At 34.7% G+C, this 19,336-nt stretch overlaps 1 pseudogene; it reads left to right on the top strand.

Moving 5' to 3' along the window:
* Positions 1-827: 827 nt before the first annotated feature.
* On the top strand, positions 828-2,381 carry LOC139888353 (sister chromatid cohesion protein PDS5 homolog C-like; annotated as a pseudogene).
* The last annotated feature ends 16,955 nt before the right edge of the window (positions 2,382-19,336 follow it).

Raw genomic sequence — 19,336 nt, 5'->3', positions numbered from 1 at the left:
CATACATATGTAACGAATAAATTTCGTAAAAAGAATCCATATTTGAATATTAATAATATAATAATTATAATTAGATATATTATATTAAAAGTAAATAATAATAATAAAGTTAGCTCAAAGTTAAGTATTTATGTTTTTAATAATAATAATAATAATTAGTAATAATAAATGTCTTTTAAATTTTTGTAGAAAATTAAAATACATTTATTATATAAAAGTTGTACAATATGCTTTAAATTTGGGTGTTCTGTAAAAGATTTTACAATTAGGGAGAGATTCGTATTTCCGTTTATAAAAGATTTCGTATTATTTTTTTAATTAAATTAATATAAAATTATAACATCATCATTATGAAAATTAAAGGGTAATTAGTTTAATGATGATATCATTATTTTAGAGATTTATATGACTATATAGATTAATTATTATTATTATTATTATTATATTATTATTAATAATTAAATAAAAAGGGAGGGATAATATAAAATGACAAAAAATATCTTCACATGCAAGGCCCATGTCAAGGGTTAACAGATTTTTTTAACGAAATTTAGACGGAGGGACGCTGATTACAAATTTTTGATAAATAAAGACGCTCAAAGCCAAATTAGAAAATAAAGGAGGCTGTTAGCAAATTGGGATATAAGGCGGAGCAAAAAATTCTAAATATTTATAGCTTTATATATTTGTTCTCTTTCGTATTTTTGTATTCGATGCACGATTTTCTTTTTTTTACGGCGATTTTTGTTAGGGTTTCGAATGGAGTGAAGTGCTGAGGTTGATATCGATAGATTTTTTTCTGGTTTAAAAAGATCGCAATTGAACAAATGGAGTCTGCAGATGTTGAGCTAGAACAACAGCTTAAAGACAGAGGAATACAGTTATCACATTCCATCGATGATCTGCTTTCTGTTCTTGATGTAAGCTCTGATTGAGTTTTCTTTAATAATATATTTTAGAGTTTGTTTCTAATTTTATATATTTTTTGTGTGTTGCATGCCTTACTGGTTTTGAGTTAATTAGAGTAATTTCAGGATTTTCAGCTATTTGTGTGCTGTATTACATAGATTGCGAAATAGAACATTAAGATTAGCTTGCAGTCTTGTTGATAGAACTCCAAAATTTTTATTTTGAAAAATAATTCTAGTAAATTATCTGTTTGTATATGAACATTGCTGATTCTTTGGATCACTATGCTTACTTCAATGTGAATCCAGGAGCCAAAATTTGAATATTCTAATGTTTGCAACTTCTTTTATAAAATTATTTTTTGGCAACCAGCTGATTGTGTATGTAGTTGCTTATGTGATTACTGATTAAATGTAGACAATTGTTGGCAAGAAAATGTATTCAATTCAATTGGTTTCCATCTGTTCTTTTCAGCAAGTAGGGAAACTTCTATCTAAGGTTGACCAATTTCCTAGAAAGTCAATGCTAGAAGCACTCAAACCATCAATGAAGGCGTTAATTCACGATAATCTTTTGAAACATTCAAATGTTGATGTGAAGGTTGCAGTTGCTTCCTGCATTAGTCAAATAACAAGAATTACAGCGCCTGATCCACCTTATGATGATGACCAAATGAGGGTACATGATAATACCATACATCCCACTTGTTAGACTTTGATAGTCACATATTAATATTTTTCGTCTTTAATTCTAAACGTCTTATGTATGCACAGGATGTGTTTCAACTGATTGTTTCTACCTTTAAAGATCTAGCTGATCAGTCCAGCCGATCTTATGAGAAAAGAGCTTCAATACTCGAAATCTTTTCCAAAGTCAGATTATGTGTCGTCATGCTTGATCTTAATTGTGATGCACTGATTGTGGAAATGTTTGAGCATTTTTTAAGATCAGTAAGGTGTGTTATGGTTATTTAATTTATAGGTTCAGCATTCATGTAACGTTATGTAATGATGTAATGATGTTTATTCCAGGGACTATCATCCTGAATGCATATATTCGTCAATGGAAAATATAATGGTGTTGGTTTTGGAAGAAAGCGAAGAAATTTCAGTTGCGATGCTCAAACCACTACTTGCTAGCGTTAAGAAAGATAACGAGGTGTGAGGTCTATGATAGCTTTACTAATAAAATTACCTTTACTTTTATTTTATTTTTCTCTATTCCTAATCTGTTATTATTAGTATTCCTTAATTCTGTATTATTTTATTTAAGGAGTTCTGCCTGTAGCTAGAAAGTTGGGAGAAGGTGTACTTATGAAGTCTGCAGATAAACTAAAGCCTTACCTAATGCAAGCTGTATTAGATGAATACACTGAAGTTGTGGCTTCAATATGTGAAAGGACAACTGTTGAACACAAAGATGAGAATGAATCTGGGCTAGCTATTCCAATGAATTTGATATGGATCGAATGATGCCATAACTACCGTTATAAAATTTTTTGGAAAAATTATGTGGTCAGTCCTTGTAGTTATATCAAAAAACTTATTTGGTGCTTTACTTTTTTAATTTATGTGATTAGTCCTTTATTTTCAAACTTGCACCATGGCTAGTCTATTAAACTAACACACATTTATGTTATTTCACCTTATTCCTTATTTAGTCATTTTGTATTTATTATATTTCTTGCTTAGTCCTTTTCGTTTGCTCTTTATTTACATTTATTAATAATTATCTAATAAAAATATTGATTGATGACGTAGAGTTAAGGCTTGTATGATTAACTTGACTCACAAGTCATCTAAACCCTAATTCTCATCTATAAATAAAAGGCGAAACCTACATCAAGGACACACTCCCTCTACCACATCTTGCTTTGCTAAATACCTCTTCACGACAACCATGATCGCATGGGTTTTTTTTCCTACGGACCATCGTAGGATTTTTTCCCTTGCCATCTATCGATTGTGACCATCAGCCGCGGGCAAATCGTTAACAACACTATCAAGATCATCATCTTGGCCACGGGTTATCCACGGTTTACGGACTGGAAGTTAATGAAGTTGACGCTTAAATAATCCCTCTCATATCGTAAATCATGGATGTATTTTCTCTAGGAAAATATATGCATGAACAAATGGCGCCATCCGTGGGACACACGACATAATGTCTCGAGTTCCTATTGTCACGCGTTTGGTTTGTGAAGGTTTGTTTTTCTTATTGAGCTTATAATTTGTCATATGCTGTATAAGTACATGAATCTTTCGCGATGTTGTCCGTATGCGCTTGCGCAACTATCCGCGCGCTTTCTTGCCCAGTTTTCGCGCGTTTTTTGCACAGTTGTTTGCAGTTTTACGCGCAGTTTTCATGCAGTTTAATGCGCAGTTGACAGCGGTTTACGCATAGTTGTTCGCGCGGTTTTTATGTGTAGCTGTCCGCGGGTTTATGCACAGTTATTTGCGCAGCTTCCTGTCAACTTGTTTTTCACAGCATAATGAGAATTTCGATGTGATACTTGATGATGTAGGGTTTTTCCAAGTTAGGGTTGTACGATTGACTTGGCCTACAAGCCAACTAAACTCTAATTCTCATCTATAAATATGGGGCAAAAATATACATCAAGGAGACACTCCCTCCACCACATATTGCTCTTGCTTAATGCCTCTCCACGACAACCACGATCTCTCACAGTCGTAAAGGTTTTTCCTACGGATCATCATAGGGTTTTTTCCCTTGTCGTCGATCGATTCCGTCCATCAAACGGCGGGCAAATCGTGATCCATGGTTTACAGGTCGGAGGTTAATAACGCTTACACCTTAAAAAAACCCCTCTCATATTGTAAATCATTGCTGTATTTTTCTTCAAAAAATATATGAATGAGCAAATATAATTCATATAATCTTTATAAACAAAATATAAATTGATATATAAACTAACTAACAAATGAGAAAAATAATTAGTATTACGTAATTTTAATGATGTATCATAGAAATTTTAGGACCAATAAATATGTATAGTTATTGAAATATATCATAGATTTGAGTGATGCTTGAGTGATGCTTGTATAGATTAGATAAGATAAAAGGTACTATTAATATACATATATTTAAGATAACGGATACCTGTGACTGTGACATGGAATGCATGAGGAATTTTATGGAGGTATGTCTATGACATGACAATGATAGGGGAAGAGAGTTGTAACGGAGAAGGTTGTTGACAAAATTACTGGCATTTTTATTATGTTTCTTTATTAGTAACATTTTATTTTTATATATTTGTTACATTTAAAACAACATTAAATTATAATATAAATAAAGTAAAAACTATATTATATATAAGTTAAAAGTTAATAAAATAAATTCATAAAATAACTCATGGGGGCTAAATTAGAATCTTTTAGTAACTTCTGTATTTTTTGTAAGCTTTTACATAATTATAAGGGGTTATGTGTACATTTAAAAAAAATCCTTTGAACATCATCGTCTTCTACATTTCTAAACTTGCGGGTTTCTTTCACATTTTTTATTTTTGCAAATTTCAATCCATGTATAATAATTTTGCGAACCAATAGAATTGCTTCAACCAGTCAGAATTCGCTATATCACCCACAACATCCCCTCTCACTCGCATTTCTTGAATACCAAGTTGGACAACATTTTATCAAAAATGCCCCACTACAAGCATTTGTGAGGCGTCTGGGGTGTCTGTAGATTTACAGAATTCTATCGTGTATTCTCATTCAATAGAATCAAGTATATATACAAATATAATGCCGTATTGGCCAAGTCCATAACTTATCATCCTTATCTCTATACAATTATAGTTAAGAAACAATTCTAATGATACGAAAATCTCTACGTATGATAAGAATATAATATTCCTAATACACACCCGCAGTCTCATCGAGAGGAAGCAGAAAGCTGAGGTTGTCTCGAAATCATCAAATAGTCGGTAACCCTTTAGTAAAAATATTTGTGATATGAAAACACAAGGGTACGTGAAGAACACGGATTTCATCGCGTGCAACCTTCTCACAAACAAAATGAATATCCATCTCAATATGTTTTGTGCGTTGATGATGAACTGGGTTGCCCGAAAGATAAATAGCCGAGACATCGTCACATAACACAGTGTGCATTTGGGAATAGGACATTGTAATTCCAACAGAAGATTGCGGATCCAACAAGTATCGAAAACAACATTCGCAACTCCGCGATATTCAGCTTCGGCACTGGACCCTGAAAGCGTATGCTGTCGCTTAGAAGACCATGAGATGATATTATCGCCAAAATAAACACAATACCCAGAAGTTGAAATCGGAGTCCGTATTTGGAGTCCATATAAGCAATGAGGCGTTGTGCAGTGGATTTAAATATACGTAAACCATACTCTAGCGTACCCTGTAAATATGGGACAATTTGGAGTAGTTCGTGTAGATGAGTTCTCGGGGATCATGCATGTGTAGACAAACTTGTTGAACATCATAAAATATATCCGATCGAATAAAGGTCAAATACTGTAAGGCACCTGCTAAACTACGAAATCTAGTCGGATCAGTGACTAGACTAGCATCGGAGGCACTAAGCTTACGTACGGTGTCCACTGGTGTCCGTACCGGGTTACAATTATTAAGTTAAACCAGTGCGCGTTATAATGTCTTTAGCATAAATATATTGTGTGACGTCCTCCAAATAGGGTCTGGAAGAAACGTCACTAATATCAAATAAACCAACATATTATAATACGAGAACAATTCTAAATGATAAAAATAGATTTTATTGAGTACGCAGCGGAAAATGAAAAGTCATTACAAGAATTTAAATTACAATGATGTAAATGTTTCAAATGCAAGAATAATAAATGCGATAGTTCTTGAGATCCTATGTCCAAGTAGCATCACATAAGTAGAAGATAAGTAAGCTTGATCAAACAGCACCTGAGACAAACATGCTAAAGTGTCAACCAAAAAGGTTGAGTGAAGTTCATAGGTTTAACAAAAGTAGTTATCGTTGTTTTTAGATCACAAGATTTTGTTTTCAAAAGTAGATCACACAGATCTTTAGTTGTCAAGGAAGATCACAAAGATCTTAAAAGTTGATCTCGCATGGACAAAAAAATTATGCCAGTTCGTGATATTAAACTAAACGTTCAAAGTTTGCCCCAATGACAAGTTGTGTCTGTCCTTGTCGGTTTAATTTCATTATTAAGTAATACAATGACTTGGTCAAATGTATCGAGGACGTTACTCCCGATAGGCTTACCCTCAATAATTAAGAATGCGTTCAACGAGCAATTAAAAATATCACTGTAGGGACTTAGTCGGACATAGCCGGGTATAGCATAGTTTAACAGTTGGTACTTGTGTCTAAATTGTAAATAGTAAAAGTAGCATGTGTCTCACCCCAATAAAAGTAAGTAAGTTTGCTAGTAATAAAGAGTGGGACTATGAATTCACCTTACTAAGCAGATGAGAGATCGTTATTCCTCGGAATAGAAAGTTTGGATGGATGAGCAGAAAGTCAACCTATTGGCATTTAAGAGTAGTTAAGTGTTTTGCCCAAATTTAAGTTTAAGTATGCAAGTGTTTTAAGTATAGTTCGTTTTACTAAGTTCCATTCCTAGTAAGTTTCTACTTTTAGAATGTTTCCATTTTTAGTAGTTTCCACTTTTAGTAAGTTTCTATTTTTAGTAAGTTAGTGTTGAACAATAGTGAGTTGTCCTTAGCAAGTCTACCACTTTTTAAGTGTGAAAGTAACTAAGTGTATGATTACTATAGTCGAGTTTGACATTGTGCATCATACCCAAACATCTATTCCACCGCCGAGTCACCAGAATGACCAATTGTTACCGGTTGGCCCAGGATTTCTCGACCAAAATCTATGTTTGGCATTCGAAATCCACAAGCGTCTCATAGTGGTACCAAGGATCACCCTAGGCCTTAAGTAGCGTTGACGTTCGAGCAAATTCACAATATCGTGTATGTTTTAATCTTATAACATAAGTGTTATAATATAAGTAGTACCCTATAAGTGTTAGTAGTAGTATAGGTGTGTAAGTAGTACGGGGTATAGTATAAGTAGTATTAAGTAAATGAGTAGTAGTATTAAGTAGTAAGTAGTATTAATTAATTAAAGTAGTATTGTAAGACCCAAATATTTATGGTACATAATGTATTTATGGTGTACGATGCGTGTATGAAGTGTACGAAGCACGTACGTGTTGCTTGCTCGAACGTCGAAGGAAACTGGACGTTGTCTGAAGTGACAAGGTGTGTACGTATCTTTTCAACCCCAAATAAAGTTTGTGTTGATGTTTCAAAGCCTTACCATTGGAAAGAAAATCTTATTACGTTTCCAACGATATTTGATTCATCGAAAACGGAGCTACGGTCAAAAAGTTATGGCCAAAACAAGTTTCTGAAAACTGACCTGTAGGTTGGAGCGGCGCTTCACCATTTGGAGCAGCGCTCCGATCTCGTCTGATGCCATTTTCAGCCTTTTTAAAAGGTTTAAATGAGGGGTACTTTGGTCTTTTCACTAGGGGTCGGTTTGGGGTCATCAAAACTGATCCATTGATCACTTTGGATCACATTTCACCCACACAAACACTCTGTCATAACCCGTCCTTAACCATAAGAACGTGTTAGATAACGTATGATTTCATTGCGAGGTATTGACCTCTATATGCGACATTTTTAAAAAGGAAAACTGCATATATTATACATTACAAACCAAACTATTATTTTTGTTACAAGCTTTAGACAATAAAAAGATGATTATCGTTTAACGATAATCTTCGACTTACAAACTTTACAAATGATAATAACAACACGATTTCTAGCATATTTTACAACACACGTCCTCGGATATGCAGTTTTATTTTTGACACAAATATGAGTACGCATGATCCTGCTTAGATTCAACATAATGCAGCGGAAGCTTTAGAAATCACCTGAGAATAGACATGTTTTAAAAGGTCAACATAAAGTTGGTGAGATATAGGTTTAGTGCGCAGCAATATATATATATATAGACCACAAGATTTCGTATATAAACATTTCAATAAAAATATTCTAAGTGGTTGAGCACTTGGTAACCATACTTAACATTTTCACGTCGCATATTCCCTTTAATATGAAATCTTACTACACCGTACCAAGTGTAGTCACAAAACGAAGTACTGTGCAACCGTTGAATACTGGTCGTCCAGTCCGGTTGGGGTTGTCAGGCCCGATAGATCTATCAACAGGATTCGCGTTTACAATACCGCTGTAAATATTAGTTACCAAGCTACAGGGAAGTATGCCAGTGGTACAACTCAACGTAGAACATATTTTTCAGTTACTTGTGTCCATATCGTAAAACATAAAATACATGTATTCTCATCCCGAAATTTTTAGAGTTTAAAAGTGGGACTATATACTCACTCTTGTCTTGATGATATATATATTTTGACTCGGTCTTCCGGTTGATATCACGAACCTATCCATATATAATATATCAATATGTTTTCATTTTAAAACAAACGTTATATATATATATACTTGTTATACTTTTAATATTTTGAATATTTCCTTAGTCCGTAGTTAGCATTCCGATGTTAGTAATTCAATTTTTAATGGTTCATTTTTAGATGTTTAATATACCCGCAATAAACAAAACCCCCAACGAAATAAATAAAACCCCATCGTATATGTATTGGTCGAGATTAATCTTGACCCATGGTACCGGTGTTGTCAAATGACGTGTTGCGTACATAAAGTACCGGTGTTGTCAAATGACGTGTTGCGTACAAACACGGGATCTTATGATTAATCTTCTCGTATTGTTTACGGGTGATCCTGAACCATATAAAATTGAATTATAAGTACATATATATAAAATATCATGTTATCTTAGAAATATGTGATTTATATCATTTTTTTCCAATTGATCCCGTAGTTGAAATGATCTAGGATAACCAATTTTGTTTCGGTCATAGTTTCTTCGTTACAAATCCGTTTTCGTTGATTCAAATTGCCATCTTCTTGGATCGAGTTCTTCTTTAAGACTATGAACTGTAAATACCTTGGTTTGTATTCAAAATCATACGGCATAAGTGAAACATTAGTGACACATATGAAGTTAAACATTTTTGTTACAACAAAATCATTTAATGACCATTTTTCTAAAAATACTTATACTTTGAAAAACCAAGTTTTACCTTGTTAAATTAGCATATACATAAGTTATATTACAGGTCTTGAAGTATTTTAAAAGTTAAGTTAGAAGGATCTATTTAGTTTGCAAACAAGTTTGAAAACATTCAAACTATGTTCTTGTTGTTAAACTTTTGTACCACAAAATAAGATAGCTATATATATATGAATCGAATAAGGTTATGAACATAGATTCTACCTCAAGTTCCTTGGATAAGTTTGCTGTAAAAGAGAAGTAAGAAGCTAGAATCAAAAGGGTGATAGAAGTGGATGAAAGATTGGTAGTAAGTTGGTGTTCTTGGAGGGTTTTCTTGAAGTGTTTTTGTATGGTTTTCTTATGGTGTTTTAGTATGGTTTTTGAAGCTAGATCTTTATGGAACTTTGCTGGATTGTTATGGAGTTTAGAGAGTAAGAAAGAGTGTGTGTTTTTAGTTAAGAGATTGAAGTAAAAATGAATCAAAAATGATGATACATATATACTCCTAAAAATGTGATCTTTAAGGATAACATGACAAAATTTTAGTTTGTATTTTTGTAATTAGTCAAGTAATCATCCAAAAGTAATTACCTAGCTCTAAGGGCATGAATAATGGCTGGTTAGGTGGTGATTTTGATGTGTATTTACTATTAGTAAATACATATAGGAGCTAGGTATGATACGAGTACAAATACTCTAAATATACGTATAGAAATTTTGTGAAAAATGGAATGAGGATTCAAATATAGCTATCTTTTGGGAATACACTTATATGATTTTATGTATTTAAGTTCTTAAAAGTGATTAAATACATTACTTATACAATATATGTATAAACATTATAGTCTTAAGTATTTAAGTCAAATAACGTTACGTATTGTTATCGTTTTGAAAACTTAAGTTAGTAGTTTCAAAATACACATATAACTTGTTGTTATTAATATAAAATGAGGTATTAAAACATTCCTTAATCATGTTAAATATGTATATATACATATATATACACAAACGTATAATTATCATATATTGTATGGTTCGTGATATCATCGGTCAAACTAGACGGTCAAACGTTGTGTAAAACTCTTTTCGGAAATATCAGTCTCGACAATTTGGATTGCTTATCATGTTGGCAAGGTTTAATTTATGTAAATATTAATCTTATAAGTATAGAATGATCGAAAAAGTGCGGGTCGTTACATTACCTCCCCGTTAAATAAATTTCGTCCCGAAATTTTAAAATTGTACCTATTTTGCGTTATCGAGAAACAAGTGCGGATACTTTCGTTTCATCTGATCCTCTCGTTCCCAAGTAAACTCAGGACCTCTTCTAGCATTCCAACGAACCTTAACAATCGGTATATTACTCTGTTTGAGCTGTTTAACTTCACGGTCCATGATTTCGATTGGTTCTTCGACGAATTGTAGTTTCTCGTCGACATGAATTTCTTCAAGAGGAATGGTGAGGTCTTCCTTTGCAAGACACTTCTTCAGGTTTGAAACGTGAAAGGTATTATGTACTCCAGCGAGTTGTTGCGGTAACTCGAGTCGATAAGCTACCGGTCCAATGCGTTCGATGATCTTGAACGGGCCTACGTACCTTGGGTTCAGTTTACCCCTTTTTCCAAAACGTATCACACCTTTCCAAGGTGAAACCTTTAGCATAACCATGTCCCCGACCTGAAACTCTAATGGTTTCCTTCGGACATCGGCGTAGCTCATTTGGCGACTGCTGGCTGTTTTTAATCTCTCCTTGGTTTGCACTATCTTCTCAGTCGTTTCATGTATGATCTCGGGACCAGTTAATTGTCGATCTCCTACTTCATTCCAACAGATAGGAGATCTACACTTCCTTCCATACAATGCTTCGAATGGCGCAGCTCCAATGCTCGCATGATAACTATTATTATACGAGAATTCTGCTAACGGTAGGTATTTATCCCATCCGTTTCCAAAATCGATCACACATGCCCTGAGCATGTCTTCGAGAGTCTGAATCGTTCTTTCACTCTGTCCATCGGTTTGTGGATGATATGCGGTACTCATATCCAACCGAGTTCCTAGTGCCTCCTGTAGTGATTGCCAAAACTTTGAGGTAAATCTACTATCACGATCGGATATAATGGAAATAGGTATTCCATGCCTTGAAACAACTTCCTTTATATACAATCGTAATAGTTTCTCCATTCTATCTGTTTCCTTTATAGGCAAGAAATGTGCAGACTTGGTGAGACGATCAACAATCACCCAAATGGTGTCGTATCCCCAGGCAGTCTTTGGTAACTTCGTGATGAAATCCATGGTAATACCATCCCATTTCCATTCTGGGATTTCTGGTTGTTGAAGTAACCCTGACGGCTTCTGGTGTTCTGCTTTGACTTTGGAACAAGTTAAACATTCCCCAACATATGTTGCAACGTCTGTCTTCAAATTAGGCCACCAATAATGCGTCTTAAGATCTTGGTACATCTTTCCAACTCCAGGATGTATCGAATATCTTGTCTTATGTGCCTCGTTCAATATCAACTTCCTTAATCCACCCAACTTCGGTACCCAAATACGATTTGCAAAATATCGAATTCCATCTTCCCGCATAACGAGTTGCTTCTCATACTTCTTCATTATTTCATTTCCTATATTTTCTTTAGTAAGTGCTTCTCGTTGAACTTCTTTGATTTATGAGTTGAGATTCATGCGAATTTTTATGTTCATCGCTCGTACTCGAATTGGTTCTCGTTCCTTTCTGCTTAGAGCATCGGCCACCACGTTCGCCTTCCCGGGATGATAACGAATTTCACAATCATAGTCGTTTATCAGCTCGACCCACCTACGTTGCCTCATGTTCAGCTGTTTTTGATCGAAAATATGTTGAAGGCTTTTATGATCAGTAAACACAGTGAATTTAACCCCATACAAGTAGTGTCTCCACATCTTCAATGCAAACACGACTGCTCCCAATTCTAGATCATGCGTCGTATAATTTCGCTCGTGAATCTTCAATTGTCGGGATGCGAATGCAATAACTTTCTTCCGTTGCATAAGAACACAACCAAAACCTTGTCGCGAAGCGTCACAATATATTTCAAAATCATCGTTCCCTTCTGGTAACGATAAAATAGGCGCCGTAGTTAACTTCTTCTTCAGTAATTGAAATGCGTTCTCCTGCTCCGAGGTCCATTCGTATTTCTTCCCTTTTTGCGTTAATGCTGTCAACGGCTTAGCTATTCGGGAAAAATCTTGAATAAACCTTCTATAATAACCGGCTAAACCCAAAAATTGGCGTATCTGCGTTGGTGTCTTAGGAGTCTCCCATTTTTCAATGGCTTCAGTTTTTGCTGGATCAACCTGAATTCCTTCGCTATTAACAACGTGACCAAGAAATTGCACTTCTTTCAACCAGAAAGCACACTTAGAAAATTTAGCATAAAGTTGTTCTTTTCTCAACAACTCCAGTATCAACCTTAAATGCTCTTCATGCTCTTGCTCACTCTTGGAATAGATAAGAATATCATCAATGAAAACGATAACAAACTTATCTAAATACGGACTACAAACTCGATTCATGAGGTCCATGAATACAGCTGGCGCATTCGTCAATCCAAACGGCATAACCAAAAATTCGTAATGACCATAACGTGTCCGAAAAGCAGTTTTCGGAATGTCCTCTTCTTTGACGCGTAGTTGATGATAGCCCGATCTTAAGTCGATTTTCGAATAAACACATGATCCTTGCAATTGATCAAATAAGTCATCAATTCTTGGTAGTGGATACCGATTCTTGATAGTTAACTTATTTAATTCACGATAGTCTATACACATCCTAAAAGATCCATCTTTCTTCTTAACAAACAAAATTGGAGCTCCCCACGGTGAAGTACTCGGTCGTATGAATCCACGGTCCAGTAATTCTTTTAACTGACTTTGAAGTTCTTTTAACTCGGACGGTGCAAGTCTATATGGAGCACGAGCCACTGGTGCAGCTCCTGGTACTAAATCTATTTGAAATTCTACCGATCTAAATGGAGGTAATCCCGGCAATTCTTCCGGAAAAACTTCAGGAAAATCTCTTGCCACAGGCACGTCGTTGATGCACTTTTCTTTCTTTTCGACTTTATTAACATGTGCTAAAATAGCGTAACATCCCTTTTCTAAACACTTCTTGGCTTTCAAACAGCTAATGAGTTTTAGCTTTGAATTACCCTTCTCTCCATAAATCATCACCGGTATTTTATCCTTACCAGGAATACGAATTGCTTTCTTGGCACAAACAACTTCCGCTCCTATTTTGGACATCCAGTCCATGCCGACTATTACATCAAAACCTCCTAATTCTACGGGTATTAAGTCGATTTTAAACGTTTCTCCGGCTAGATTTATTTCACAATCACGACAAATTTTATCGGCTTTAATTAGTTTACCATTAGCTAACTCAATCAAGTACTTAGCATCTAGAGGTAATGATGAACAATTCAATTTAGTGTAAAAATTTATACACACGTAACTTCTATCGGCGCCAGTATCAAATAAAATAGATGCTGATAAGTTATTAATGGTAAACGTACCCGTAACAAGCTCCGGGTCTTCTCGTGCCTCTCTAGCATTAATAACAAACGCTCTTCCACGTGCAGGTCCGCCATTCTGATTCGGGCACTGGCTCTTATAATGACCTTGTTTTCCACACCCAAAACAAGTAATGTTAGCCAAAGCAGTTCTATTTGCGTTGGTGGCAGGAGTCTTGTTACCATTTGCATTTGTAACGAGAGCCTTACAATCTTCAGCAAGATGTCCCTGTCGATTGCATTTGGTGCACAACACACTACAGTAACCAAAGTGATGTTTGTGACAACGGTTGCATAAAGGACTTTGTCCTTTGTAACCAAAGCCTGAACCGCTACCCGCACCTTTCGGGGTTTCTGGTTTCTTAAAAGATTGCTGTTGGTAACCTCGATCATAATTTCCGTTCCACTTCCTTTTGTTACTTGATACCTTCACCTCAGTAGTGAATGCTTTCTTATCCAGAATGACCTGATCCATTAACTCGTTCGCCATGGTTATAGCTTCATGAATTGTCTTAGGTTTCGACGCCGTAACGTTTGCCTTGACCTTCTTGGGCAAACCACCTTTGTACATTTCAATCTTCCGTGCTTCGGTTGGAACCAATTCAGGACATAGTAAAACCAATTCCATGAATCGCTGATTGTAGTTGGTGATTTCAGTACCAACCACCTTCAAACTTCGTAACTCATCTTCTAACTTAATAACCTCATTCCTTGGACAATACTCGGTGATTATCATCGCTTTGAATTCTTCCCATGGAGTATCATAAGCTACATCTCCTCCTACCGCCTTCACATAATTCTTCCACCATGTGAGTGCACTATCTTGTAAAGTGCACGATGCAAACTTGGTCATGTCTTTTTCATCACAACCACTGATTTTGAACACCGTCTCCATCTTTTCTATCCATCGGTTTAAACCGATCGGTCCTTCCGTTCCACTGAATGATGAGGGCTTGCAAGCTTGAAACGTCTTGTAGGAGCATCCTACACGAGGATTTGGATTAACTGCAGCAGCTCTTGCAGCCTCAACCCATAACATTCTGTCGTTCACTCGCTGGTTGATGAGTTCCTCGAGTTCTTGTTCCGTCATTCGATTCAATCGCGCCATTTCCTAATGAAAGAAAATAATTATTCACATGGAATATTATAGATGTAGTGTGTATTTATAGTACATTTATAGCTTGTTAATAATATGAACCAGGTATTATTATAAAAGCCTTTTCTTCTTATTAGCGTTTTATAATTATATCTTGGGTAGTACCTACCCGTTAATGTTCATACTTAATAGCTTAGTACAGAATCAATTACTACAATCTAAATAATACTTAACCATGGAAAATTATTGCATTTCATACTTCAATATTTTACATATGCTTATCTTACATCGAACATTAAGCAAACCACACTATTAATATTATACAAAACATTATTCGGTTCCATGGTTTGACACAGCAGCGCATCGTTTGATCTATTTTCTAGGACGTTTAGACACAAAGATTTGCTTAACGCTTATCCTAACTGTCTGCCTATATTTTGGCTGTGGGACTGAAGAACTGGATGCCGGGACAGAACGAATAGGAATAGCGGGGATAGGGGTGGTAGTGTTGAGTGGAATTGGTGCCACATCATTCTCATTAAACTCGGGATTTGGATTTTCTAATTCATTAGCCTTTCGTTTCTTTCCTAGTTCGAACTCGTCTTTTGTAATTTCCTGTATTTCTTCCTCGGGTTCACTTTCCTCCTCGGGTTCACTTTCCTCCTCGGGTTCACTTTCCTCCTCGGGTTCACTTTCCGGGTTCTTTATAGTTGGTTCATCCGGAATTTGTGAGTCTTCCCCAAGGATATCATTTTCGTCATCGGACAGGTTAATGACTGGAACGCCATCTGAAGATTCTGATTCGGAGTCGTTGATTGTGATAACAATTTTTGAGCTCGACATCTATCACACAACAACTAACCCATTAGTACTTATATAATATTTACATATAAATTTTAACCAACAGTGATAAGCAATGGTTTTTTTTTTTAAATCAGACCCGGTCAAAGTCCAGACTTTACTAATGTATCCTAACGACTTATCAGTTAGACACACTAATGCAAACCTGGTTCGCTAAGACCACCGCTCTGATACCACATGTCATAACCCGTCCTTAACCATAAGAACGTGTTAGATAACGTATGATTTCATTGCGAGGTATTGACCTCTATATGCGACATTTTTAAAAAGGAAAACTGCATATATTATACATTACAAACCAAACCATTATTTTTGTTACAAGCTTTAGACAATAAAAAGATGATTATCGTTTAACGATAATCTTCGACTTACAAACTTTACAAATGATAATAACAACACGATTTCTAGCATATTTTACAACACACGTCCTCGGATATGCAGTTTTATTTTTGACACAAATATGAGTACGCATGATCCTGCTTAGATTCAACATAATGCAGCGGAAGCTTTAGAAATCACCTGAGAATAGACATGTTTTAAAAGGTCAACATAAAGTTGGTGAGATATAGGTTTAGTGCGCAGCAATATATATATATAGACCACAAGATTTCGTATATAAACATTTCAATAAAAATATTCTAAGTGGTTGAGCACTTGGTAACCATACTTAACATTTTCACGTCGCATATTCCCTTTAATATGAAATCTTACTACACCGTACCAAGTGTAGTCACAAAACGAAGTACTGTGCAACCGTTGAATACTGGTCGTCCAGTCCGGTTGGGGTTGTCAGGCCCGATAGATCTATCAACAGGATTCGCGTTTACAATACCGCTGTAAATATTAGTTACCAAGCTACAGGGAAGTATGCCAGTGGTACAACTCAACGTAGAACATATTTTTCAGTTACTTGTGTCCATATCGTAAAACATAAAATACATGTATTCTCATCCCGAAATTTTTAGAGTTTAAAAGTGGGACTATATACTCACTCTTGTCTTGATGATATATATATTTTGACTCGGTCTTCCGGTTGATATCACGAACCTATCCATATATAATATATCAATATGTTTTCATTTTAAAACAAACGTTATATATATATATACTTGTTATACTTTTAATATTTTGAATATTTCCTTAGTCCGTAGTTAGCATTCCGATGTTAGTAATTCAATTTTTAATGGTTCATTTTTAGATGTTTAATATACCCGCAATAAACAAAACCCCCAACGAAATAAATAAAACCCCATCGTATATGTATTGGTCGAGATTAATCTTGACCCATGGTACCGGTGTTGTCAAATGACGTGTTGCGTACATAAAGTACCGGTGTTGTCAAATGACGTGTTGCGTACAAACACGGGATCTTATGATTAATCTTCTCGTATTGTTTACGGGTGATCCTGAACCATATAAAATTGAATTATAAGTACATATATATAAAATATCATGTTATCTTAGAAATATGTGATTTATATCATTTTTTTCCAATTGATCCCGTAGTTGAAATGATCTAGGATAACCAATTTTGTTTCGGTCATAGTTTCTTCGTTACAAATCCGTTTTCGTTGATTCAAATTGCCATCTTCTTGGATCGAGTTCTTCTTTAAGACTATGAACTGTAAATACCTTGGTTTGTATTCAAAATCATACGGCATAAGTGAAACATTAGTGACACATATGAAGTTAAACATTTTTGTTACAACAAAATCATTTAATGACCATTTTTCTAAAAATACTTATACTTTGAAAAACCAAGTTTTACCTTGTTAAATTAGCATATACATAAGTTATATTACAGGTCTTGAAGTATTTTAAAAGTTAAGTTAGAAGGATCTATTTAGTTTGCAAACAAGTTTGAAAACATTCAAACTATGTTCTTGTTGTTAAACTTTTGTACCACAAAATAAGATAGCTATATATATATGAATCGAATAAGGTTATGAACATAGATTCTACCTCAAGTTCCTTGGATAAGTTTGCTGTAAAAGAGAAGTAAGAAGCTAGAATCAAAAGGGTGATAGAAGTGGATGAAAGATTGGTAGTAAGTTGGTGTTCTTGGAGGGTTTTCTTGAAGTGTTTTTGTATGGTTTTCTTATGGTGTTTTAGTATGGTTTTTGAAGCTAGATCTTTATGGAACTTTGCTGGATTGTTATGGAGTTTAGAGAGTAAGAAAGAGTGTGTGTTTTTAGTTAAGAGATTGAAGTAAAAATGAATCAAAAATGATGATACATATATACTCCTAAAAATGTGATCTTTAAGGATAACATGACAAAATTTTAGTTTGTATTTTTATAATTAGTCAAGTAATCATCCAAAAGTAATTACCTAGCTCTAAGGGCATGAATAATGGCTGGTTAGGTGGTGATTTTGATGTGTATTTACTATTAGTAAATACGTATAGGAGCTAGGTATGATACGAGTACAAATACTCTAAATATACGTATAGAAATTTTGTGAAAAATGGAATGAGGATTCAAATATAGCTATCTTTTGGGAATACACTTATATGATTTTATGTATTTAAGTTCTTAAAAGTGATTAAATACATTACTTATACAATATATGTATAAACATTATAGTCTTAAGTATTTAAGTCAAATAACGTTACGTATTGTTATCGTTTTGAAAACTTAAGTTAGTAGTTTCAAAATACACATATAACTTGTTGTTATTAATATAAAATGAGGTATTAAAACATTCCTTAATCATGTTAAATATGTATATATACATATATATACACAAACGTATAATTATCATATATTGTATGGTTCGTGATATCATCGGTCAAACTAGACGGTCAAACGTTGTGTAAAACTCTTTTCGGAAATATCAGTCTCGACAATTTGGATTGCTTATCATGTTGGCAAGGTTTAATTTATGTAAATATTAATCTTATAAGTATAGAATGATCGAAAAAGTGCGGGTCGTTACACACTCTCTTCAAACCCTAGTGAGAGAAACCCACTTTCAGTGAGAGAGAGCTTGATTTGGAGAAGAAGGAGTTGGATTCTCACCAAAGCTCAGGTTTTAAAGTTGTTCTACTCGTCAACGGCATCATTTTGGTGGTATTGGTAAGTTCAAACTCCGAATTTCATTTGTTAGATTTGATATTCAAGTTAGGGTTTGAGTTTGATTTGTAGTGAAACCCTCTTAGATGATGAAATGGGTTTATGGTGACTAGTTATTCTTGTCACTTGGCGGGTTTTGGGTTGGTTGATGATTTGGCCTTGATTAGGCTTTAATCTTGAGTTTAATCACTAGGTTTAGTGATTATGGAAGTGTTGGAATCACTTTAGGTGAATTTGGGTTGACTAATTTTGACTTGAGTCAAAATTAGGGTTTGGTGATGATTATGACCCAATTGTCGATTTAATAAGGTTTATAAACTTAAAATGGATTAAGTTGAAGTATAAAACCGAGTTAAACATGTTTTGGTGTCAAAACTCGCTAATGGCGTGATGTTGACTCCTTTGGGTCAAAATTAGGGTTTAAGTGTCATTATGGGCAAGATAGGTGTTTAACACCTATGATTGGGTTTAATTGGCGTATTAAGACCATTCTCACTTGTGTTAGTGATTATTGGTTAATTTGGGCTCGATTTGTACTTGGAAGTGCAATCGGGTCGATATTGCACTAGGTGTCAATATGGGTTGGTTTGTAATCCACCCTAATTGTGTTGTTTATTATTATGATAATGGATTAGGTACGTTCATTGACGGATCAACGGATTTGG

Source organism: Rutidosis leptorrhynchoides, chromosome 2 (assembly GCF_046630445.1).
Source record: "Rutidosis leptorrhynchoides isolate AG116_Rl617_1_P2 chromosome 2, CSIRO_AGI_Rlap_v1, whole genome shotgun sequence".
NCBI lineage: Eukaryota > Viridiplantae > Streptophyta > Magnoliopsida > Asterales > Asteraceae > Rutidosis > Rutidosis leptorrhynchoides.
Note: the sequence above shows the minus strand (reverse complement) of the source record. Positions and strands in the feature narration are given on the sequence as shown.